At 41.3% G+C, this 25,983-nt stretch overlaps 1 long non-coding RNA gene across 1 annotated transcript in view; it reads right to left on the bottom strand.

The window, feature by feature from the left end:
* Window positions 1-25,756, bottom strand: part of LOC127572677 (uncharacterized) — a 44,322-nt gene extending 18,566 nt beyond the window's left edge. Inside the window, exons 1-2 of the long non-coding RNA XR_007956653.1 lie at window positions 25,638-25,756; window positions 548-643 (exon numbers count right to left, since the gene is read on the bottom strand). This is a non-coding gene — a long non-coding RNA (uncharacterized LOC127572677). The remainder of the gene's footprint in view (window positions 1-547; window positions 644-25,637) is intronic.
* Between the last annotated feature and the right edge of the window lie 227 nt (window positions 25,757-25,983).

The following is a 25,983-nucleotide window of genomic DNA, read 5'->3' as shown; positions in this document are numbered from 1 at the left end:
GGGGAAGTGGAGATCAGTAAGAATGGGATAAAGTTAAGAAAAAGGAGGAAGCTGGTACAATATTTGTTTTGTATTACAGGCCATCAAATGATGAAGATCAGATAGAGATGAACATCTGAAGGTAACTATGTAGGAACAACATAGGTGAATTTAAGTATTCTAAGTAATACTGAACTAAACTAATACATATCTTCAAAGGTGGGGGGTGGAGGGTTTGGGATTTCCTTTTGGAAAATGGCAACACAAGGAAAGAAACAGTTCCTGATTTTGTTCTCCGAAATAAAGCCAGCTAACCAATTTGACCATACAAATAGTTAAGTTCAGTGTAAGAATAGGAAAGATCTTAAGGCAGGCAAATGGGATTAGTGTAGATGGGCAAAAAAGGTTAGTATGGACATGATGGGCCCAAGGGCCTGTTTCTATGCTTACAACTCTATGATGACTGGATTGGAAGAAGGCAAAGCCCTTTGAGATAAAATTAAAACACTGGGTTTAAAAGCCCAGGTCCAGTGTTTGCCACTTGCAGGATTCCTGTGTCCACACTTACCTTCTGCAACTGTATGGGTCCCAATGTCTGCCAGCTTCACTGTTGCTGCCGTTCCACAAGGCTCATTCTGTCAGAAGATCTTCCAGATGGAAACAGCTAGAAAACAGTAAAATAATAAAAAAAAATTATTTTTGAACCACAATTAAAACATTACTATTATTTAAAATAAACTTGATAAAAACTAGCCACTTACCTTTTCAGTGAAGATCACTGAACTCATTCATCTGAATGGGGCCAGTTATGGCTGGCTTAAGGCTAAGTGTTCAAATATGAAGTGTATCTGACCCTTCTGCCTAGTAAATTATGGAACCACTGCTGGAGTTAGTATTCAGTCCACTGACCACCGGCATGTCTTATAATTCCATGCTGAGTACAAAAGTGTGATGATCTGGAACCCAGTGATAGACACACTGCAGCTTAGGTGGCACTTCTCTAGGGAACTGCTGGATAGCACTTGGCATAATCTAGTCCATTAGAAAGGAAGGCCATGTTAGATTTAGTGATGACTAATGAGCAGATTCTAACTAAATGTGTGAATATTTATTTGATGTTAATCATAATGTGATCACATTTATTGCTGTGCTCGAGGAGAAAATGTGGGAAAGCTGGTAAAATTAAAGCTTTACATAAGAGTGACGTCCATTCAATGAGACAGGCTGTCTATGGTAGGCAGGACATATCTAAAAATCAGTAAAATGTCAGCGAATCAGTGATAGGTATTCAAAAATAATTTAGTGTGATAGACAAGCTGTTTAGAGACTTACAGGGCAGAGCTCTTGAAGCCCCCAAAATTATAGACAACTAAGGAGGTAAGGAATAACATAGAACATTCAAAAAAGGCACAAACTAACACAAGTACTGGCTCATGGAAAAAATAAAGAGTGATGATACAAGAAGAGCTACAAGACAGAACAATGAAAAGTAACTTGCAAAGAATATCAAAAACAACACTCAAAATTGTAACAATTGATTAGGAAAATGCGGGTGGCCAGAAGTAATGTGAGCACTTGAAAATTTGTGACAGAAATATTGCAAATGATAATACAGAAATGTGTACATATGCACACGAGATAATCATTATTTAAAATAGAGAAAGAGGGTTGCATAGCAAATCTTCCAAGGAAATGAATATAGAATAACCATAAGGTCTCAACAAAATTAATGTGCACCAAGTAATTGTAATTTACAAAATAGATGGCAAATGCAGTGGACCATATGGTTTCCATCCCAGAATTTTAAAGGAAGTGGTTGAGAGTATTGCAGGTGCCATACTATCATTTTCCAAAGTTCTCTTGAATTGGGAAATTTTGCATTAAAAATTTCATGTCTCTGTCATTTAAGAAAGATGGGAGAGGGAAACAGGTGAACTATCAGCCAGTCAGCCTACCATCTATTCTTGAAAAATACTAGGATCTGTAATTAATGGTTAAAAGATCAAGGACAGCTGGAATGGATTTGTAATTTAATTTTACTTATGGACATGCTCTTATAATTCAGAATTTGGAATAATTTTAACATTGGAAATGCATTGGATAATTTAAGTGAATAAACACAAGTCTGTTAAACAGATGTAAACAATTGGACAATTGGATTGATATTGTAAATGAAGCAGATGGTGGACATATGGATTTTCAGAAAACATTTGCTCAAGTATCTCATAAGAAACTTTAGAGGAACTCAGATTTGATCTGTAAGATCTGGCAGTATGACTGGAACAATAGCTAATATACAAGAAAAATTGTTGAGGTGATTGAGTATCACTAGGACTGGGAAGGGTTGGAAGTAATTTAACTAAATGCCAATGATAAGTTCCACTTTTGATTGCAGCAATGTATTGATAGTTTGAATTTGTATACAGGGAATATAATTCTGAAATTTGTCAATGACACAAAACAAATGATTTTAAACAAGGGATTTAGTTTGAACTGGAAGTGGTGAAAGAAGTTGGGATCTTTTATGCATAGTAGGTTTTGTAGCATAGGATACTTCATCACCTCCTATTAAAATTGTTTAAAACTTATTAAAAATAAAAAATATAATTTTCTTTTAACATTTAACACACTAAAAATATACTCACACTTAAAACAATTAAAAGATAAAAAGCGACAAAGTAATAATAAATAACTCCACTGACAGTAGCTGATTGTCCCATTCATGTGAATGGTGGTGTTTATGCCAGGTTTGACCTGGTACAGAAGCAAAATACAGCAAATGCCAGAGATCTGAAATAAAGGCAGATAATTCTGGAAATATTCAGCAGGCTTAGAGGGAGAAACATCTTCCACTCTCCTCCCCCTTCAATCTCCTGAAGGGACCATTCCCTTTGCAGCTCCCTGGTCCATTCTTCCATCTCTACCAACCACTTCCCTTCCTTGTTGTACTTTCCCATGCAACGGTAGCAGCTGCAACACCTGCACTTTTACTGCCTCCTCTTCAGTCATCCAGAGCCCCAAGCACTTTCCAGGTGAAGCAGTGATTTAATTCTTCCAAATGAGTAAACTATATTCCGTGGCCATAATGTGGTTTCCTGTACTTCAGGGAATGCAAATGCAGAACATCCCCATTCAGCCCACAAGCGTGACCCTGGCCTTCTAGTTGCCTAGCACTTTAATCTACTGTCCCATTCCCCTTCTGAATTCTTTGTCTTTGACTTCCTAGCTCAATTAACAGCATCTCATCTTCCATTGAATTCAGCAATTTCAAATAACCAGTTAGTCCAGTTTTGTATCTCACATTTCCTGTATTCAGTTTCTTAATTCATTTTTTGCTTTGTAATTCATCAGCCTTTTGCACCCTATTTCTGTTGTGTTTTTCAATCTCTCCTGGTCTCTACCCTATCATAGAAATTCCCATTTGTTCTTTGAACCTCCCCACTTTTCGGCAACTTAAAGCTTGTTTCATTTCCAACCTTTGTCAGTTCTGATGAAAGATCATGGACCTAAAACATTAACTCTATTGTTCTCTTCACAGATGTTACCTGACCTGCTGAGTATTTCTAACGTTTGCAGTTTTTTTTCTGTTTTTATTATATTGCATTTTAACTAGTTGCAGGTTCTTTGGTATGCTTCTAAGTCTAACATCTGTGGAAGTTCATACAGCCCCCACTGGGTTCCATGAGACAATACAGGGGCAGCTACATTCATGGCAGCAGGATGGGGATTACTGCTATCTGCTTAGACTTATGCCAGCACTGGAAAATAGGACTTTAGTAAATCCTGGGTTAAAGATCAGTACAAGCATTGGGGCAGAAGATTCAAACAAGGAGGTTCGGGACTGATAGGCAAAGATGGGAGGAATTGCTATGTCTGAGGACTGTAGAGAGAAAAGGTAGGTTAGAGAATAGCCAGCAGTCATAAATATAGAATCCTATATCTGCAAATGTTAAAATATGACTTGTTTGTCACTCCTGAAGGAGTCCTGTGATCCTCCCAAGCAAGTTAGTCTCTCTTGAGATATGCAGTTTCCTGCTCATGAATAAATATACTGTATTCAATAATTTTTGTGATTTATTTCCCATTTACCTGTACTCTTCTATGAAATGCTGCAAATTTTATAATGACTAATACAAAATTAATTTCTACTTTCCTTGGGGAATGTTTTAGATTATACTTATTATCTTTCTCACCTCATATTATTCTTGCTTCAGGCTGTTTTACTAAACTGATTTTTACAACAATACACATGCATAGTGGAAGAAATGAGCTACAATGGACATTTCCTGACAGAAACAGCAGTTCTTGTTCTTTGGGTGTGAAATGAGCTTGGCAAGCTACTTACATGAATTTTGTTTGTCCCCATTGTAAAAGAACATTAGTATAGCTTGTTAGTTTAAAACTTTGTGTCCAACATACTAGCACCACAATGTTCTTAATAAACAACAGTTGCTGCCTTCAACAATGTTTTAAGATGTTAATTTCTAGAACAATGGTAGATTTTTCTGTGGTGTTTTACTAACTCTTGGTAGAGTGTCAGGAGTACATAGTCTATTATTTTTTAAAGACTCTGCTGGTAAACCAACCACAGCTGCCAAAACAATTGACATCTCCAAATTGAATCCTTTTCTGAATATATAGGTGTTACATATTCTTTCAATACCCTTGAAAGTAGCTGCTTGTTTAAACCTTAAGTAGTCTGGTACTCTCTCCTGCTCAGAACTGCTGGGATTGAAGTCTGGACTGGGGAGCAATTCTGTGGAGATCTGGCATCAACAGAAAACAAAGAGATTGGCACAGTGAGTTTGTTGCTTAAGGGGGAAGATATGGAAGAAATACTTGTTACTGGCAAGGCTGTTGTTGGGAAAGCCTTAGGACAAACTGTGGTCTTCAGAGAACCAATTGTGCTGGGTTTGACCCTGTATGAACTTCCAATTTTCAGTTAAAAATGATTCATGCCACCAAGATATTATCAGACTCTAACTTTTGAATACACAGTAGGCTGTACCCGCAGGAAGCTGAGCACGTTAATTTTATTGATGAATTAAAGAAAGCAAATCCAATCCCAGCTCATCATTTTATTACCCAGCATTCTTTGTGGCAGGAAAACACAATTTCAGTCCAGACTATTATTCAGTTGATCACCACAACACTCTAATAAATTGTTATAGTTCATATCCTTGTCAATTTTGTGGACTTAACTTTCATAAATTTAGACTCCCTTAAAGAAACAAACAGCCATATAGTGTATGGTATGTAAAGTAAGTTCATTGTAAATCTACTCATTCAGTGCCTCTATAATTATAATTTAAAAACGTGCAATAATTCTATTACTCTGCAAGGCTGGATACCCAAGAGTAAAGATAAAATTCGGACCAGGGAAGCTAGAATTTAATTAAAGTTGTAATTAAAAGAGTTTTGCACACATTGCATAAATAAATATACCTTTATTAATCATTTAGTAGAACTTAGGGAAATCCTCCATTGCAAATAGTTGCATCTGAATCATTTATTTGGTCAACTACAGTGACACAATGGGGAATATAAACAGCACAATGTGTAATTGAGGCAAATAACCAGCTAGTTTCAAGGATACCTCTATTAAAGCTGCTCAGTGATGGAAGTAAACTTACCTTCAACACTATCACAATACATTGAAACATATAATCTAAATGATGAATTCAAAGCACACATCATTATCCTTTGCTTTTAAATATTGACTATATTTTCCAAACCTTTCATGTATTTTCATGTTACAATCAGAGATTGCATCTTTTGTGAAATAAATAGATGTAAATGACCTCTACAACTGCAATTAAGGGTACAATGTCTAGGAGATGAAACTAATGATAAGATAACTTTATTAGTCACATGTACATCGAAACACACAGTGAAATGCATCTTTTGCCTAGAGTGTTCTGGGGGCAGCCCATAAGTGTCGCCATGCTTCCGGCGCCAACATAGCATGCCCACAATTTCCTAACCCGTACGTCTTTGGAATGTGGGAGGAAACTGGAACACCCGGATGAAACCCATGCAGACACAGGGAGAATGTACAAACTCCTTACAGATAGCAGCCGGAATTGAATCTGGGTCGGTGGCACTGTAATAGCGTTACGCTAACCGCTACACTACTGTACCTGTCCAAATGACTACTGGACATCCTGTAACTGGAAATCAACAGGTTTTGTAAATTTGGTGGAAGCCATGGCAGAACATTGTCACCAATTGTCAGACATGGTTCAGAAAACTTTAGTAGATGAGGTGGTTCTAAAGAAAGAAGACTTCCACCAATGGACCCCAAAAAGCCCTCAAGAAGCAGACACTGGAAGTTCTGAGTGCAGTGCTACAAAGAGCTAAATAATCTTGTGTGCGATCAGACTCTGAAAATGTCGTCAAATAATCTCACAACAAATGCATCTCTAGTTTCACATACTATTCCACATTAAACATGCCGATCTCTCACCTAATATAAATCTCCATCAATTACAACTTCTACTTGACATTTATATTTCCCAGCACACTCAACACAATTGTCACTACTTTGTCTCACACACACACACACACACACACACACACACACACACACACACACACACACACACACACACACACACACACACACACATCTTTCATACATGGCCTGCTATGCAATCATGGCAGGTCCATGAGCCAAACATGTAGGTCCAATAATTCAATGACCTGGAGGACAGAGTGTTGACTATTATTGGAGGGGCCAAGACCAAGTCTGTTACAAGTGGTGGCACAGAGAATATTGAAGGTTTATGTATAGAATCAGACATACAATGTGGAAACAGGCTCTTCGACCCACCACGTCCTGCCAGCCATCAACTACCCATTTATACTAATCCCTTTTCCCAGCCCACAGTTCTTGGGTTTCTATGTCATGGGATTTTGAGTGCTCAAAATGTTCATCTAGGTACTTACTAACTGTTGTGAGAGTAGGTGTGGAGTTTCAGGATTTAGGTCTAGTGATAATAGAAACACAGAAAATCTACAGCACAAAACAGGCCCTTTGGCCCACAAAGTTGTGCCAAACATGTCCCTACCTTGGCTTACCCATAGCCCTCTATTTTTCTAAGCTCCATGTACCTATCCAAAAGTCTCTTAAAGGACCCTATCGTATCTGCCTCCACCACTGTTGCCGGCAGCCCATTCCACGCACTCACCACTCTCTGAGTAAAAAACTTACCCCTGACATCTCCTCTGTACCTACTCCCCAGCACCTTAAACCTGTGTCCTCTTGTGGCCACCATTTCAGCCCTGGGGAAAAGCCTAATGAAGAAACAAAATCAGGACAATAAATGACTTGGAAGCAGTATTGCATGTGTTGGCGTTTTTATATGCTTCCTGTTCTTGTCTTTCTCTTTGTAGATGTGTTGGACTTGGCAGATATTGTTGAAAAATATTGGTGTTGAGCTTCTTATTGGAAGTGCCTTCATCCAGGCATGTAGTGGGATCTATCATATTCCTTCCTTATGATGGGTAGCTGGTGGAAAGTCTTTGGGGAGTAAGGAGGTGAGTCACCACCTCTACCTATTTCGTAACCACTGTATTTAGATCTAGTGATAATGAAAAAAACAAAATCAGGACAAGAAGTGACTTGGAGGTACTGATCAGTTAAATTAGTGGCATTGGCAACACCCAAGATATTGATTGTTGGGTATCAATCATGTTTGAATGTCGAGTGGAGATAGTTAGGTTCTCTCTTGTTGAAAATGATCATTGCCTGTACTTGCCACTTACAGGTATCTGCCTATGCCTGTATGTTAAGCTTACTCTTGCTGATTATAGGCATGGGCTGTTTCAACAGCTGAAAAATTGCAGTGGAATTGAACATTGTGCAACAATCCAGCATCTCCAATCCTGACCTTCTCATGAAGCAGCTGAAGATGGTTTGGGCTGAGGAAGTCCTGCAGTGATCCTGATGTCCAGGAGCAATAATGATTGACTTCCAACAACTGTAAACCATTTTTCTTGGTTCTGCTGATGAAAGGTTTCCCTATGATTCCCATTGACAAGTTTTACTGAACTTGGTACCACTCTCAGTAATGCGCTTGTTTTAATTTACATTTAGACAAGTCCCTGAGGTGGGGCCTGAACACATAACCTTCTGAGTTAAAGGAACTGTATTATCAAATGCGATACAGCTTACACCATTTTGAATATCACACAAAACAAGTTAAAGGAGATGCAGATTGATAGGTTGAACTTTGTGGTCATATTAAAGGTAGGTTTTGCTTTTCCATATATTTGTGCAGAAGATTTGATGGGTTTAAATTCCTTTCATATAATATCTAAAGCACAATTGTGTTGATTTTCCCAACAAGTCTTTCAGTAATTACTGTTATATGTGTTCTCTCCTTTTATGAGAAAATCTTCAATTCTTTGTAGGTACTATCACTATTTTCTCTTTTCAAGACAAATATATCTTAATTAAATGCAGACTGTGGAAGTTTTCTTATAGTGAAAAAAAGTAATGTTTTCTGTATCACTTTAAGCTTGCTTATCCTCTCTCAGGTTTTCAGTCATCACTGATTTATTATTATTGACAGGAATAAAAATGCTCATTCCTTATTAGAAAAATCGGAGGCACTTGCAATGTCTCAGCATTGGGATTAACAAAACAAAAAGTCAGCTATTGTTCATGGAGCCAATTTTTATCCCTGAGCTTTCTTGTTTACTTTCCTTGGTAGCTTTTTAACAAATGAGAATCAGAAGAAAATGTCCTACCTCAAAGAGCCCAGCCGTTCCCAGCTGTGAATAATAGAGATCTATTTTTTAAGGACATTACTATCTCTTCACTGTATATAAGGGCTATGTTCAGTGCAGTGGGAAGCCCATTGCAATAGAGGGTGATAGGTGATTTAATCATGAACCTATCATTTTCAATGAGAGAAACAAAGATACTGGACATTAAAAGATATCTTTCATTTATATTTCATAACAATCAATAAAAACTGACAGGGGTGGCCATTTTTAAAATTTAAAATATATTTGTATTTATATACTTATATATTTATATAGTGCCTTTAATGCAATAAAACATCTCCAAGTTCTTCATGGGAGCTTTATCAAACAAACTTCCATTGGTCCACAAGGACATACCAGGCAGCTAATTAAAAGCTTGGTCAAAGAGGTGAATTTTAAGGAATATCTTAATTGTGGGAAGAGGGGAAGACAGGCTGAAAGATGTAAGCTGGGCCTTGGTAGTTGAGAACTGCTACCAGTGGACATGCGATGGTCTAGAGGCAAGAATGGGATGAGTGTAAACATCTCAAAGGATTATAGTGCTGGCAGAGGTTACAGGAATAAGCTTGGGGACAACGTGGAGAGATGGGAAAACAAGAATAGAATTTTAAAATTGAGATGTAAATAAGCAACTATGGGGTGTCGTGGAGAATGAGTCTGACACAGCAGTTTTGGATAACCTCAAGTTTGCGGAGAGGAGGATGAGTGAGGCCAACTGTTAATGTAATAGAAAAGTCAAGTTTAAAGATAGCAGAAACATGGATGAAGATTTCAATTATCGATGATCTGAGATGGTGTGATAAAGTTTTAGTGATAGCATCGAGACATGATCTGAAGGCCAAGAATTATACCCAGGTTGCAAACAACTTGGTTCAGATGTTTGCTAGGAAGAACGCTGGAATCAGTGAGCAGGGAACAGAGTTTGTAGGATCAAAGTCAATAGCTCTGTCTTTCAAATATTTAGTTGAAGGAAATTTCTGATCAGCTGTTACAGGATGTCAGAACAGTGGATGGATGTGATAATACTTACAATATCAGTTGCAGACACTAAAATGAGAACTGTTTATGGGAGCATCCTTTACAAACAATGCTTGTGTACACTCTTTTCATACACCAGAGAAACTGAACTATATTAATCACATATATTCAATAACAGAACATTGTCACAAAGCTTTAGACTCGCTGAAGATGTTTCTTAGGCAAATACCTCAATATTCGTCAATGCTTATCTGGATGTCCCACTTTTCACTGCCGACTAACCAGAAAAATAATGCAGTTTTAACATACTTATAGACCCAAGACATCTTAAAGCACTTCATCACTAATCAATTAGTTTTGAAGTGCTGCACTATTGTAACATGAGAAAACACAGAAGCCAATCTGCAAGCGCCAAAGCTTCATGATTGGTAATATGATGAATAATTAGATAATCTGTTCTTGGAGGTGTTGACCAACATGTATCCCTCAATCAACGTAAATAATGCTGGGATGTTTAATGCCCAGATTAGAGGTCAGTAGATCCTCAGTTTATTATCTCATATAAAAGAAAGTGGCCTAGAAATTCTATTGTGTAGTACAACACTTTCGTACTCTATACAATAGAATTTTAAAAGTCCATTCTCTAATTGGAATTAGGTGTGGTGGTAGAGCATTTTGGCAAATTAGGTGTCAGTCTTTTGCCCGTTTGATATAAGTATCCATGAAGACTGCTGGACTGGAACTAGGCCTGGCTTGTTCACACTGAGAAGCAACTGGAGGATTGAGGTCTGTTTTGACATTATATAAAGTGCCCAACCTTGTCTGGATGACCGCTGGGGAGTCCAAGAGGTTTGTCTTTTCCATGTAAGTTTTTCTTTGTTGTGATGCGCCCCAGTTCTGTCTCACAGTTGATGACCTCACAATCTCCTCCCTGTTCATCCAATGATCCCCACCCCCAGATAGAGCCTCCGGCTCCCTCGACCCAACTCCTTTCCAATTGTCTACCGCTGACCCTCCCTTTCCATCACTCCCAATCTGCTGCTAAGCGGACTTCCTCCACAAACTCCACTTTCTGCAAAGGCTGGAGTTCGTGGAGGAATAGTTTTTGTTCATGGCCTCACACAAAATTGGCATAGGCTACTCATGCTTAACTGTCTTAGTGTGCCTTTTCCTTTCCTGAGAAGCCTTACCACAGGAGTGAAACAAACTATATTTTAAAACTCTTGTTTTTAATGTTAGTCTAGCGTATCTAATGGAAAAGTAAACTGATATTAACATGGTATAGAATATCTAATAGGTAAGTAAGTCAATATTAACATGGTCCAGGGAGAAGCACTATAGTTACAAGATATATAACCCCATATGTAAATTCAAACCCAGGTTACCCCATCTTTTCTCCAGCTGTAGTGAGCTGAGAGAGAGATTTGTGAATTACTGCCTGTGAAGATTCCATAATGTTTATTCAGATCAAGGTATATTCATATCATTTGGAGTAATTCTCATAACTTTAAGGAGGAGGTTGCTTCACAGAGAAGAAATCGTTAACATAGATGCTTATAAACTCTTCACAATCTACTGTTCTCATATTCCTTGAATAAACAAAGACAGTGCTGGGACTTTAAAGGACTCACAAAGGTATTAACTGTGCATTTAAGTTACTACATGTGTTAACTGTGAGCCAAGGAATAATGATTTTGTGATTGACACCATTTAAGCAGGTTTTAACCTTTTCAACCCTAATCTTATATCTGAGAGTAAATATTCCTAACTTTAGATAAAGCAGGGATTAAAATGCTTGTAAAGGATCCACTTTTCCATCCACGATCCTGAGACTGTAAAATAAAGCAGTTCAAAAGAGCCCTTGATTTTACTGGAACTTCACTAGATTACAATCCAGCGACCATCAGCTTCCTAAACACCACTTCCTCCTCCATACTTATTGATCTTATTGTTATTTGTGAGACTCTGCTGTGGGCCAATTGGTTATCTGTTTCCTATGCTGCAAGTGCTAATGGTTTCAACGGTACTTGATTAGTTGCAAACTATTTTTGGATATCCTGAGATTATGAAAGGCACCATATAATTGTGAGCCTTTCCCTTTTCTCCTTTCTTATCAATGACTAACCCTTATCAAGTTTACTAATCCTGGGTGTTGGGCTAATGGCTGCTCCAAGGGATATGGTGATGAAAATGATGGTATTCTTCACCTCATCTGACCTTCTGTGAAAATAGCATGGGATTAATCTACAACCATTATTTTGCATCATTTTGTTACAATTAAAGATACATGCTGTTCCAAACAAGCTTTTAATCTGGTGAAAGAGAAAACCTTTGCACAAACCAGAAACTTCACTGCAGCCTCTTTATTGTCTTTCAAAACATTATTCCTCATAAGCAGGTCATTACATATCTAATGTGATTTTTAAAAGTGATTATGTATTTCTTCCAGTGCTGGCACTGCCGTGCATTTTGAAGATTGCAATGAAGGTATGTTGACTGAGATGTGATTTTAGAAAGAGAAGTAAAAACAGCAGGAGTAAATGATATTGTTATCTAGAAGAATAAAATGTAAAAATATCTTGCCAGCTGTAAATGGAAAAGAAAACTACTTAAAACTACATCAATGAAAAATCATTCTCAGTTTCTAACAAGGACATCTTCATTTGTATCTTGTTGCAAAAGATCATAAATATTTTTCAGAATTATTTTTTAGTTCCAGGAAGGTACTGATAAATAGCAATTGTGAAAGGAACTATTCACACAACCTTCTGGGAAAGGTGATTCTAATTGACACCCATATCCATTGGCTTGCACACAAATTGAGGAAATGTCTAATTCATTATTTCACATATACTTATCACAACATTTTTGAAACAGTGTTCCAAAGCACATGGATTACATCAAACCTGTATTATTACTTTCCAATTCAGTTTTAGAGTGAGATTGCCTTCCCAAACTATTGAGGTCCCTTCTCTAGTTCTTTGGATTATTTTGTCAGTAAGGCAGATCCCTCTGTGCCATATTTTGCCCACCGGTGCTCCAATATACAAAACAGAAACAGAATGTTGGCATAAATAGCTTGTGTTAGCTTGTGTCCTTCACAGAAACAATAGTCCTAATCCCTTGGGGCTGCCTGTTCCCTTAGCCTTTTTCTTTCAACTATCCATTTACAATATAGACTTAAACGCAGATATACTCCAATAATCCAGTATGTGACTATTTGGAAATCCTGATGGTTTGGTATCTGGTTTACCAGATAATATTTCCCAATCTCCCTTCTGATCCTCTGGGTCCCTAGTTCCTATGCTCTTTTCCACTCACCAGGGCCCTGGTTCGTGTGTTCCCATTCACTTCACTTGGACCGCACTTCCAAGATATCTCCAAGATGACCAGGGTCTCATTTCCCACGCTTGCTGGGATCATTGGGAACCTTATTATAATACAAAGTAACTTCTAAAAAACAGTGAATTAAAATATGTTAGTGTATTAATATGAATAACGACAAATAGACTGGAAAATCTGCTACTCCAGCATCACCAGTGTCCTACATATGCCAGATTATATGAGTTTTACTGCACACTAACTTTTTAGGTTCTTCTGCTCTCCATCTAAGCTTCAATATTTAATTACAAATGTTCTATCTTCTAGACCCTTCAGTCTGGAAGTTTCTCCCTTTATCTTCATAATTTTAAACATTGCTATCAAATCCTTCCGCAATCTTTGCTCAAATGAAAATAATTGAAATTACAATTTTAAAAAATTCTTAATTATTATGATATTATGTTTCAAAATGAACTCCAATTCTTTTCTGCTTTATTAAATGCTCAACTGGAAGAGGTAACCACATGATGAAGAAATGTTGCTGGTGCGATCTATTAGATAGTAAAAGTAGAGCTTTGTAGAAGACAAGCCCATTCTTATAACACCGGCAATAAAAATAAGATAATATTTTGGGAATCTGCAGTGCACAAATTTTGAGAATAGCTTTTTTGAGTAAGTTGTTTTGTACATCTCCTCAAGCTATGCTCCATTCCTTGCCTAGAGGGTAGCAAAAAATCCACTCCAAGGCCACTCGCAATGTCATTATGACAACTGCCTTCTGAATGTCTCTCCCTACATGTGGCGAACAGCAACTTGCCATAACTAAAATGAGAGTAGAGCAAGTGAAGAATCATAGTCACCAGTACACATACCTCCACTGCCTTTATCCCTGGCTGTACAAAGTAACAAAACAATTCCTGCCCAGAATGGAGATAATTGGATAATGTTTCCATCATTCAGTGCGGTCTTAACAAAGAAGACAGCAGTTGTAGTTTATTTACATGGCAACTTAAGCAGAGTGTATAAAATTAGAAAGGGATTGGATATAGAGAGTGCCCTGCTCTAAGTGACTGGAATTGATGTTACACAATTTGCATATAGATTTTTGTTGGAGCAATTGCTGCATTTATGGAAAGAAGTTACTGTGGTTCCAATCATGTGATTTGCTTTTAGATTCTGAAATGGACTTTGTTTGCTTTGTTGTTGTTGACCAAATGTTGTTTCCTGCAAATTAGACAACTTACTGAAGGACCTGCTGTAAATCGGAGTTGCCTTCAGCAGGTTGGCTGACATCGTGGTATCACTAGACACTCATCAGATTCTTTTTGAGTCACAAGGAACACACTAAGTGTATTCAATTTAAATATTTTTTCACGATTGTTAATGGTTTGACTTTTGTAAAGGTGCATGCTGAACCTGTCCCAGTAAAGGCTGATCATTAACTAATGTTATAAATGTTAGCAAAGAAGAATGTGAAAATGATTGCCATGTAATTAGAAGAAGGAGAAAATTATTGTCATATTAAGGTTAGCATAACCTATACTCTGCACTTACTTTGTAATCTATAGCATAATTTTTAACAACATGTTGCCTCTCTTATTTCAAACAAACTGCAATGAACAGTAAGTTATATTGGGTGTGAGGTGGGTGATGAATAGAGCGGCTGAAACTATGTGCACACTTCGGCATACTCAAACAGTGCAACTTTCTGGTGATGATCGGACCCTGAATGAAAACTTAACACACATCCAGGCTTGACCAAGTGCAGCGATTCAATGAATGACAGGAGTTCAGCTCACAAAAAGACAGCTATTGTATAATCAAAACCAAAATCTTGTCTGTTTGAATCCATATCCATTCACAATAATGTAGGACACCATTAAACCATTGAAGCAGGCAGTATAGATATGTTCAAGTGACAATTAGATGTGTTTCTGGGGAAAAGAAGAAATGAGGTATACAGTGAAATGTAAAGGATTAATTCTGAAAATAGAATTCACTTTTTGGGCCCAGTGTGGTACAAATCTAATTTTTATTAATTGTAATTTAGAAAGAAATTTCTGAATTATTTCTTGTGGTGCAATAGTAGTTTGTTAAATTAGAAAGGAAAATAAGGCTCTAAATGTTCTAGAGAAGATGAAAGAAACTGCAGCTGCTGAAATCTGGAACAAAAATAGAACACTGGAAGAGCCCAGCGGGTCAAGCTATATCTGTGGTAGCAAAAGGTGTAGGCCACCATTTTGGGTCAAGATCGTACATCAGGACTGATGCTGGACCCATTGAGTGCCTCCAGCATTTCTGTTCCAACAGTTCTGGCTGTATTTCCATCTTGTCCCCGTTTTGGAGAATGTGTTAATGTGTATCAATTAACAATGATCACATAAAATTTTGGATACAAATAATGGCCTACAAATCGAATCATGTAATGATTTTCTCCTCAGTGTGGTGTGATTGAAAATTTGACATTGCTCAGAGTGATATGTGATAATGACCATTTCAAAGTAATTCCATATCACTGAAAATTCAGCCACTTTCTGTCCAAAGTGAATCACCCTAGTGTGCTCAGTGCAATTGGAAGCAATATAGAGAAAGTTAAACCAAGTTATCATGAGAGTGACCATCCTTCATCACTTATGGGGCAAGGTTTTAATAAACACATGATTGGGTTGGGACACTGCAAGCTATGTCCCATACTTACAGTACCTTTGATATTTTGCCACATAGCACCCAGACAACACTGGCTTCTCCCCCTCCTGACCTATCCCTCACTTCTTATTTCTGACCCCACTAAGGCATAGGGCCCGACCACCCAATTTTGTTCCAAACCCCTTGAGATTCTGCCCAACGACAGGTGTTTAATCTTTAAACCCACCCGTAGCCCATTCTGTCCAGGAACAGAGCTGAGACTTATGAACGAAAGGCTCCAGAGTCATTTCACATTTGGCCTGCAAATCTATGTCAGGTTTCTGCATGATGGGTAGGATGCCCCATGATACTCTGAATTGGGGTTGAAGAAGAGGGAGAACAATCAGAAAAAAGAGGAACATAGCACATTGCAATAGCAGTTGTTAGCTTTTGGTTGCTGCAATTTTCCAAGTTTTAAATGGCGCAGATCCAGAATTTAACCCTTCAAAGGAATTTGAGTGTCATGTGTGATATTGAAAACTTTTGGGGGTGAAGTTACTTCACTCTGCAGCTCTGTTCTCTCTCCATTTTAAACTTGTGCTGCTTTTGTCCTATAGTTAGATAGGTTTGCACTGAATCTTGCTCACTAATAACATCAAAAATTCCAGTAAATTACACAATCTTCACTTACAAGGCAGTTTTTTGCTGTTTGTGTGTGATGCCCCATGCCCTACTAGAATTTGCCTTCAAACATTGTTTACTTTCTCTCAATGTGTTTAGAAAGAGACATTAAAATATTTCATTTTGCTCCATTTGTTTTAAAATTAATTTGTTTTGGATTTATAATGTCTATATGTGCTGCTAATGCAGTATAACAGATTTAAGTAGAACTATTTAATCCTCAATTAAAATTGCAGTTTTCACCACTTCTCTCTTTTGTGAGTCCATTGAGTAACAATCTTGTAACCATGGGCAACTATCAATGGTAACTTTCAATGGGCAGGCACGGTAGTGTAGCGGTTAGCGTAACGCTATTACAGCACCAGCTACCCAGGTTCAATTCCGGTCACTGTCTGTAAGGAGTTTGTATGTTCTCCCCGTGTCTGCATGGGTTTCCTCTGGGTGCTCTGGTTTCCTCCCACATTCCAAAGACGTATGGGTTAGGAAGTTGTGGGCATGCTATGTTGGAGCTGGAAACGTGGTGACACTTGCGGGTTGCCCCCAGAACACTCTACGCAAAAGATGTATTTCACTGTGTGTTTTGATGTACATGTGACTAATAAAGATATCTTATCTTATCTTAACTGTAACCATCCCATAGAACCATAGAACCATAGAACCATACAGCACAAACCAGGCCCTTTGGCCCACCATGTTGTGCCGTCCATCAAACCACCCTCACACTACCTAACCCTTTCCTCCTGCATATCCCTCTATCTCACATTCCTCCATATGTCTATCCAACAAGCTCTTAAACCTGTCCAATGTATCTGCCTCCACCACGACCCCAGGCAGTGCATTCCATGCACCAACCACTCTCTGGGTGAAAAATCTCCCCCTGACATCTCCCCTGAACCTCCCACCCATAACCTTAAAGCCATGCCCTCTTGTCTTGAGCATTGGTGCCCTGGGAAGGAGGCGCTGACTGTCTACTCTATCTATTCCTCTCCAGTTAAAACTTCCCAGTTCCCAGTTATTGTGGAGCTGAAAGATTACCAATTGCGCTTAATGAAGTTTGTCATTATGCAACTAGCTTACTTTGAGATGCTGTACTATTTTGCACGTGTTTCTCAGAGAGTGAGAAGAAAAATCTTACAATGCATGAAATTACGTTGTGTGATCTGACACTGAAGCTGCAATTTCATATTTATTATTTTAGGGGTGTTGTGTATTTTTTTATACTTTGAGGCCTTTTTTTTGTTAATTAATGATTGATTTGCCCAAGCTGTATGGATATTTCAGTGTCCTGTGATGTTTATCTGGCTAAATCTGGATCAAAGAAATCCTCCATAGCATGCTTGCTGGAAAAAATACTTTGTTCCATTTTCCTTCACAACATCAAAAATAATAAATGTAGTCTTACTGTTTGAACATTCTGTATTTTTCCCCAACAAAGTAGAGGCATCAAGTTTAAAGTAATATTCTCTAAAGGTCATCCTGACAGGCATTTTAATTTATCTTGTATTTACTTTACTGTCCAGTATCAATAGGTGACAATCTGATATGAATCTTCTATTTCTTTGGGGACAATTAACTGAACTAAAATCAATTTTCCAAGGATCAACTTAATGTAAAATAGGAATCATTCTTTCTAACATTATAGAGGCATGTTATCTAATTATTTTGAGTTAATCCAGAATTTGGTGGTTTCATTCTTAAACTCTCCACCATATTCACTCACTTTTCTGATATCCACTCAGAAGCCATTTCTGTGATTCCAATAAAAGGTTCATGGGGGCTGGGGGGGTGCGGGTGGGGGAAAGAGGTGAGAATCAATCAATCAATGAAGGTGACACTGGGAATTGGCAGGATGAACTAAAAATGTGCACAAGTACTTTAGTACACGTCTCACCACATCATAAAACTGGAATTTTATGGCATGGTAAAACCAGCAAGCAGAGAAGACTTCTTTGACAAACAAAACCTGGGAGGCTTTAGAAGTGACCATCAACCCACCGGTCACATACCAATAGGAGTTTCCCACTTGAATCATCAGTCGCTATTTCTGCCATTCCCCTTGGCCACCATCCTTTTTTATCAGTACCCAATCTCTAAGATAAAATGGGAGATGTAGTTTAGATCTAAAATTCTTAAACACCGTGGTAAGGCAGAATGACTGTAAAATGCAAGGGGAAAGGTGAACTGGTGTTCCTAAAGCTTGCAGATGATTAAATTTGGAGATATTGGTACATGGGGATGAAATGAAGAAGTAAAATGACGAATGATCAAGAATTCAAAGCAGCACTTGTGAATTGAATAGAATTGTTCAGTAAAGTCTTCCTAAAAATCTTACATTTTGTGTTTGTTGAAGGGCAAGTAAATTGAGATTATACCAGAAAGGCTGTGGGACATGCAATACAGTGAACATAATAGTAAGGGAGCAAAATCCAGAACTGGAAAGGAACTACCAGGAATTCTAGCTTAGAGAGAATAAATGCCAGAAAGGGAATAAAAAAAAGTCCTGTTTGAATAAAGGCAGTCCATACATTCTTCCATGATAATGGGTTGAGAATGAAAGCCATTGTAAAGCCTAGCTGTCCGCGGACATCAGTCCAGTAGAAAATGGATTTGTAGGTTTGTAGTGGGATGCCAGACTACCTCATGTTAGATACAGTATCTGTGTAGATATTGGCAGAGATCAAGATCAGGGTGTGATCCAGTCACTCAAGCATGAAGAATGGTGCTTTAGTATGATACTGTAGCGACCTACCTCCGAAACGAACGAACCGGCTCCAAGAACGGAATGCACGTCGGCAGGAAGGTCGGCAGCAAAATGGCGCCGGGCCTTCTTCTTCAACAGAGAGGAGAGAAAGCCCGCACGCGGGAAGAGTTCGGTGACGCACCGCGGGTGTCACTTCCGCCCAGAGAGGGCAGGATCTGTATTGGGTTTAAAAGCTAGCGTGGGTAGTTGAAAAATAAATCAGTCTCGAGTTCAGACCTCCGACTGCATGTTTCATTCTTAGCTCAGTGCATAGCACCTCGCTACATTGGTGACCCCGGCGGTCCAAATGGGATTTGGACCGAAGATGAGCGACCCTTCAGCTGTTCACGCAGTTTCACTTAAACTGCCAACTTTCTGGACGCTGCGGCCCCAACTGTGGTTTGCTCAAGCAGAGGCCCAGTTCCGACAGATATCTTCTAACTTCACGCGCTATTATTACGTGGTGAGCTCCCTCGACCAGGAGACAGCCGCCCAGGTCGCGGACTTCATTCAGTCGCCCCCGGAGGAAGGCAAGTACGCAGCATTCAAAGCACTGCTCATAAGGACCTTCGGACTCTCACGGCGGGAGCATGGCGCCCGCTTGCTGCACCTGGATGGCTTGGGGGACCGGCAGCCGTCTGCGCTAATGAATGAAATGCTGGCCCTGGCTGACGGACACAAGCCAAGCCTCATGTTTGAGCAGGCGTTTCTAGAGCAGCTGCCCGACGACATACATCTGCTACTCGCCGATGCGGATTTCAGTGATCCCTGGAAGGTGGCGGCCCGGGCAGACGTACTGTGGAAGGCCAAGAGGGAAAGCAAGGCGTCTGTCGCACAGATCAACAGGCCACGTGCCCAACGGCAGACCAGACCAGGCCCGGCAACAGAGCACATGCAACCTAGAGGTAGGAATGAGGGAGCCAACGCTCAGTGGTGTTTCTACCACCAGCGGTGGGGCGCAGAAGCCCGCTGGTGTCGCCCGCCCTGTGAGTTCCCGGGAAACACCGAGGCCAGCCGCCACTGATGGCTACGGCGGCTGGCCACCAAGGCAGCCTTTTGTTCGTCTGGGACAAACAATCGGGACGCCGCTTCTTGGTCGGCACCAGAGCGGAAATCAGCATCTTACCCCTGACGGGGCACGACACCTGCAACAGGGAGCCAGGGCCCACCCTCAGGGCCATGAACGGCAGCACGATATGAACCTACGGCACCCGTACAGTGCAGCTGCAGTTCGGCGCCAGCCGGTTCATGTGGGACTTCACACTGGCCGCCATGGCCCAGCCACTCCTAGGAGTGGACTTCTTGCGGGCCCACAGCCTACTGGTTGACTTACATGGGAAAAGACTGGTACATGCCAAGACTTTTCAAACGTTCTCCCTGGGCAAAGCCAAGTTGCCGGCCCCACACCTGGACTCCGTCACGCTGTTGGACAACGAATTCACCAGAATACTGGCGGATTTCCCATCGGTTCTGGCACCGCAGTTCATGGCAGCCATACCCAGACAAGGAGTACAGCACCACATCCCGACCAAGGGACCACCCCTCCACGCCTGCGCACGACGACTTCCTCCTGACAAGCTCCACCTGGCGAAGGAGGATTTCAAGCGGATGGAAGAATTGGGGATTGTATGGAGGTCCAACAGCCCGTGGGCTTCCCCCCTGCACATGGTGCCCAAAGCAGCTGGGAGCTGGAGACCGTGCAGCAACTACCGTTGGTTGAACAAGGCCACAACCCCAGACCGCTACCCCGTACCCCACATACAGGACTTTGCAGCAAACCTGCACGGGGCGAGCACCTTTTCCAAAGTGGACCTCGTCCGTGGATACCATCAAATCCTGGTACACCCCGAAGACATCCCCAAGACAGCGCTCATCACCCCTTTCGGCCTGTTCGAGTTGCTGTGGATGCCTTTCAGCCTGAAGAATGCCACACAGACATTCCATCGGCTGATGGATGCCGTCGGGCTCGACCTAGACTTTGCGTTCGTCTATTTAGACGACATCCTCATAGCCAGCCGCAATCGCCAGGAACACCTGTCCCATCTCCGCCTGCTCTACTCCCGCTTGAGTGACTTTGGCCTCACCATCAACCCAGCCAAATGCCAGTTCAGGCTCAACACCATCGACTTTCTGGGCCACAGAATTACCAAAGATGGGGCAACTCCCCTGCCCACCAAGGTAGACGCAATCCGCCACTTCGCCCACCCCAACACAGTCAAAGGCTTGCAGGAATTTGTCGGTATGGTCAACTTCTACCGCCGGATCCCCCCCCCCCCGGCAGCGCAAGTCATGAGCCCTTTGTTCACCCTGATGTCGGGTAAAGGCAAGGACATCACTTGGGACAAAGAGGCCGCGGCCGCTTTTGTTAAAGCCAAAGAAGCCTTGGCAGATGCCGCGATGCTGGTGCACCCCAGAAGGGACTTTCCAACTGCCCTCACAGTAGACGCGTCCAACACAGCAGTCGGTGGGGTGCTGGAGCAACTCATCGAACGGTGCCAGCAACCCCTGGCGTTCTTCAGTTAGCACCTGCGGCAACCTGAACTCAAGTATAGTGCTTTCGACTGGGAGCTGTTAGCACTTTACCTGGCAATCTGGCACTTCAGATACTTTTTAGAGGGCAGGCCATTCACCGCATTGACGGACCACAAACCATTGACTTTCGCATTCACAAAGGCGTCCGATCCCTGGTCGGCCCGTCAGCAGTGACATCTGTCCTACATCTCCGAGTACATGAAGGCCATCCAGCATGTCTCGGGAAAGGACAATGTCGTGGCGGACACACTCTTCAGGCCAGCTATCCAGACCCTGTCCCGGGGAGTGGACTACACAGTGCTAGTGGAGGGACAACAGGTGGTTGCCCAGCTACAGGACCGCAGTCTCGGGTTTGCAACTGCAGGAGTTCCTAGTAGGTCCAGCTGGGAGGACCCTCCTATGCAACATAGCTACTGGCCAACCTCGCCCCATCATCCCGGCATCCTGGCGGTGGGGGGTTTTCAACTCCGTACACGGTTTGGCACACCATCCATCAGGACAACCGTCTGGATGGTCTCCAGCAGGTTTGTGTGGCACAGGCTCCACAAACAGGTCAGCGAGTGGGCCAAAACGTGCATGCAGTGCCAAACAGCCAAGGTGCAGCAGCACACCAAAGCACCGCCGCAGCAGTTCGAGCCCACCCACCTGAGGTTCGACCACATTCATGTGGATGTTGTGGGGCCCCTGCCTGTGTCGAGAGGAGTGAGGTACCTCCTAACTACGGTCGACCAATTCACAAGATGGCCAGAGGCAGCCCTGCTCACTGACACCTCTGCCGATTCCTGTGCCCGAGTGCTGATTGCAACCTGGGTAGCACGCTTTGGGGTACCGGCCCACATTACCTCTGACAGAGGCACCCAGTTCACCTCCAGCCTGTGGTTGGCTGTGGCCAGCCTGTTGGGAGCATGTTTGCACCACACAACCGCCTACCAACCAGTCGAACGGGCCGGTGGAACACTTCCACCGCCACTTGAAGTCGGCTTGCATGGCCCGCCTGAAAGGGCCTAACTGGGTGGACGAGCTCCCCTGTGTCCTGCTGGGAATCCGCACAGCACCCAAAGAAGACCTGCACACCTTGTCGACCGAGCTGGTGTACGGTGCACCCCTGGTCGTCCCAGGGGAGCTCATACCAGCCCCAAGGGGGCAGGAAGAAGAACCAGCAGCAGTCCTGGACAGGCTACACGAGGAGCTCGGCAACCTGGCCCCCCGTACTGACTTCATGACACGGACAAACTCCGACCTGCATACCCAAGGACCTGCAGAACCGTAAGTTCGTTTTTGTTCAAAGGGGCGCGCACAGGACAACCCTGCAGCGGCTGTATGAGGGACCGTTCAAAGTACTGAGGAACAACGGGTCCACATACGTTCTGGACATTGGGGGGAAAGAGGAGGTTTTCACGGTAGACTGGCTCAAACTGGCCCATGTGGACTTGTCGCAGACTGTCGAGGCTCAGGTTCCAAGGTGCAGAGGCAGACCGCCCAAGCTGCGACTGTCCCAATTTTGGATTTTGGGAGGGGTATCGCCGGTTCTGGGGTTGGGGGGGGGGTCATGTAGCGACCTACCTCCGAAGCGAACAAACTGGCTCTGAGAACGGAGTGTGTGTTGGCAGGAAGGTCAGCAGCAAAATGGCGCCTGGCCTTCTTCTTCGACAGAGAGGAGAGAAAGCCCGCACACAGGAAGAGTTCAGTGACGTACCGCAGGCGTCACTTCTGCCCTGGGAGGGCGGGATCTGTATCGGGTTTAAAAGCTAGCGTGGGTAGTTAAAAAATAAATCAGTCTCGAGTTCAGACCTCCGACTGCATGTTTCATTCTTAGCTCAGTGCGTAGCACCTCACTACAATACATTATGTTAAAGCATAGATAACATGCTTCAAGAGAGGCAAATGAAGAACTGTTTATAAAACTGTTCAGGGTGGCTTTGCAGTCCTTCATTCAGATGTGCGACTGGGGCTTGACTGAGTATATTGCACTGGATGTCTCCTTAGTGTCATTGGTGGTTTTGCTATTGAAGGTCTCACCAAGCCTCACTGGATGCTTCCAGGAACCTGAGACCATATGATATAGGAGCAGAATTAGGCCATTCGGCATTAAAACATGGCTGATATTTTTTCAACCCCATTCTCTTGCCTTCTCCCCATAACCAATCAACAACCTATCAATCTCTGCCTTAAATATACCCAATGACTTGACCTCCATAGCCCTCTGTGGCAAAGAATTTCACAGATTCACCAACCTCTGGCTGAAGACATTCCTCATCTCAGTTTTAAAGGGATGTCCCTTTCTTCTGAGGCTGTGCCCACAGATCCTAGGCTCTTCTACTAATGGAAACATCTTCTCCATCTCCACTCAACCAGTAAGATTCTCCCTCTGCATCCGTACCGGGTGAATACATGAGGATTGTGCAGATAGTAAATATGGTAGAGGTTCAGTCAAGCGTGATTAACTATTTAAAAATCTTACACACAGGATTAACTGTGACTGGAAGATAGTTAAATTATATGTGATTTCTAAAATTGCGATTATTTATGATAAAACACTTCTTTGTAATCTTACGTTTACAGTATGTATCACTCTAGATGCCATCTTGTATATTATATTTATATTTTAAAGATACATTAACTTTTTACTTTTATTTTTAACATTTCCTGGGAGAATTAAACATCACTGGGTAAACTTATAAACAGAGGTATCAATCTCTCAGCATTTTCTGTTTGTTGAGGAGCTTTCCTGTTGTTCTGGTCATTTTTCCTTTTGTGCTTCATATTCCCACACAAAGTTGGCAGAGGACCGTGGAAACAATGCCTATGAGTAATTCAAGCATTGTCTTTGAGCCAAAAACTTAATCCACTAGACCCAGTTATTAGAGATGAATGAAACAAACTCAGATAACATGTAAGCATTCTGATTTTCCTGCAAGTAATCAAGCAAACCTCCACTGAAAACATTATTGAATCATTACTGCGGAGAAGTTGACTTCTGAACATTGGCAGCTCTGATGTTTAGGGTATGCAGAGAGGAGATTTGTGCAAATTCTGTTTTTATAGGATTGCAGTTGATCTAATTTTACTGACACATCATTACAAGGCAATAGAGAGCTTATGTTGCTGGCATGTTGGACTCTAATGGCATGGGCTGAGTGATGAGTTGGCCTCTAACAATGCAATGATGAAGGCCCATCTGTTTTAACAGCAGGCACAGCCCCACCCCTATTTATCCCAGTTGACTCTGCAATCAGCACAGAAATCAATGGGGTCACAGATCCTGCAAAAGGATGGGAGAGCCAGTTCCTGGGTGTGAATGCTTGGAATTGTCAGCAAAAAATATTTCTGAGCTATACTGCATGTTCAAAGTCCTGGATTTGCTGGCATTTATCAACAAAATCCTGGCCAATATTCAGGAAGATTTTATCTGGTCACTATGGCATACAGATACTCCTTGTGTACAACATCACTAAACCTTATGCTGAAGGCCTTTTTCCTTATTTGTATTTGTCAGAACACAAGTATAGTGTGCCTGAATCTCCTCATCTTTTCTGTAACGGTACTAATCCCTCCTCCTGTACACATGTCTGTAAATAAAATAGGCCTTGGTTCCAAGATACTGAGTCCTATACACGAGTTTGTTCCAATTATGTTTACTCAGGCTCCTTCAAATTAAAGATTTTCAATCACAGCAGGTAAGAAAGTTATTATTCTGGTGACATATTGCAATGTTTGGACATCTTAAAAAACAACAGTACTGAAATCTGCACAGTATTTTCTGTTTCTTTGAATGGCATCAGTAAAAGTCACATTATAAATTGGAAATGTTCCAAAACATGCCGTGCTTGGTTTTCATTAATGATGGTTGAATGAATCGAAACTTTAATTTTCATACTTAAACAAATATGACGTGCAAATCTCCAACAAGGGAGATTCTAATGTCTACCCATACACACATGTTCACAAAAAGCATTAACATTGCTAAAACTTCATCATCACAAGAGATTGCTACTAAACAGAAACTCACATGGACCTTTGCAGAATGGATATCCTTTTATGAATGACTCACCACCTGCCAACCCCAAAGTCTTTCTACCATCTACGAGACAAAAGACAGAGGTGTCATGGAATATCCTTCATTCAAGAAGTTTGGGACAACCTGGGACAAAACAGACCACTTGGTTGTACCCCATCAACTCTTTCCATCATAGATTCGTTATAACTGTTGCGTGTACCATCTACATTCTCGCAAATTCTTAAAATTATTTCAAAAGGATATTCATAGAAGCAATGAACACATTTGCTGTACTAATCACATGGGGATCAGAGAAGTAGTTTCTTAATATCAATGCAGGAAATAAAGGAACAAGTTT

The sequence above is a fragment of the Pristis pectinata genome, chromosome 1, assembly GCF_009764475.1.
Source record: "Pristis pectinata isolate sPriPec2 chromosome 1, sPriPec2.1.pri, whole genome shotgun sequence".
NCBI classification, from domain to species: Eukaryota; Metazoa; Chordata; class Chondrichthyes; order Rhinopristiformes; family Pristidae; genus Pristis; species Pristis pectinata.
The sequence above is the reverse complement of the archived record's forward strand: the minus strand, read 5'-3'. Positions and strand labels throughout refer to the sequence as shown.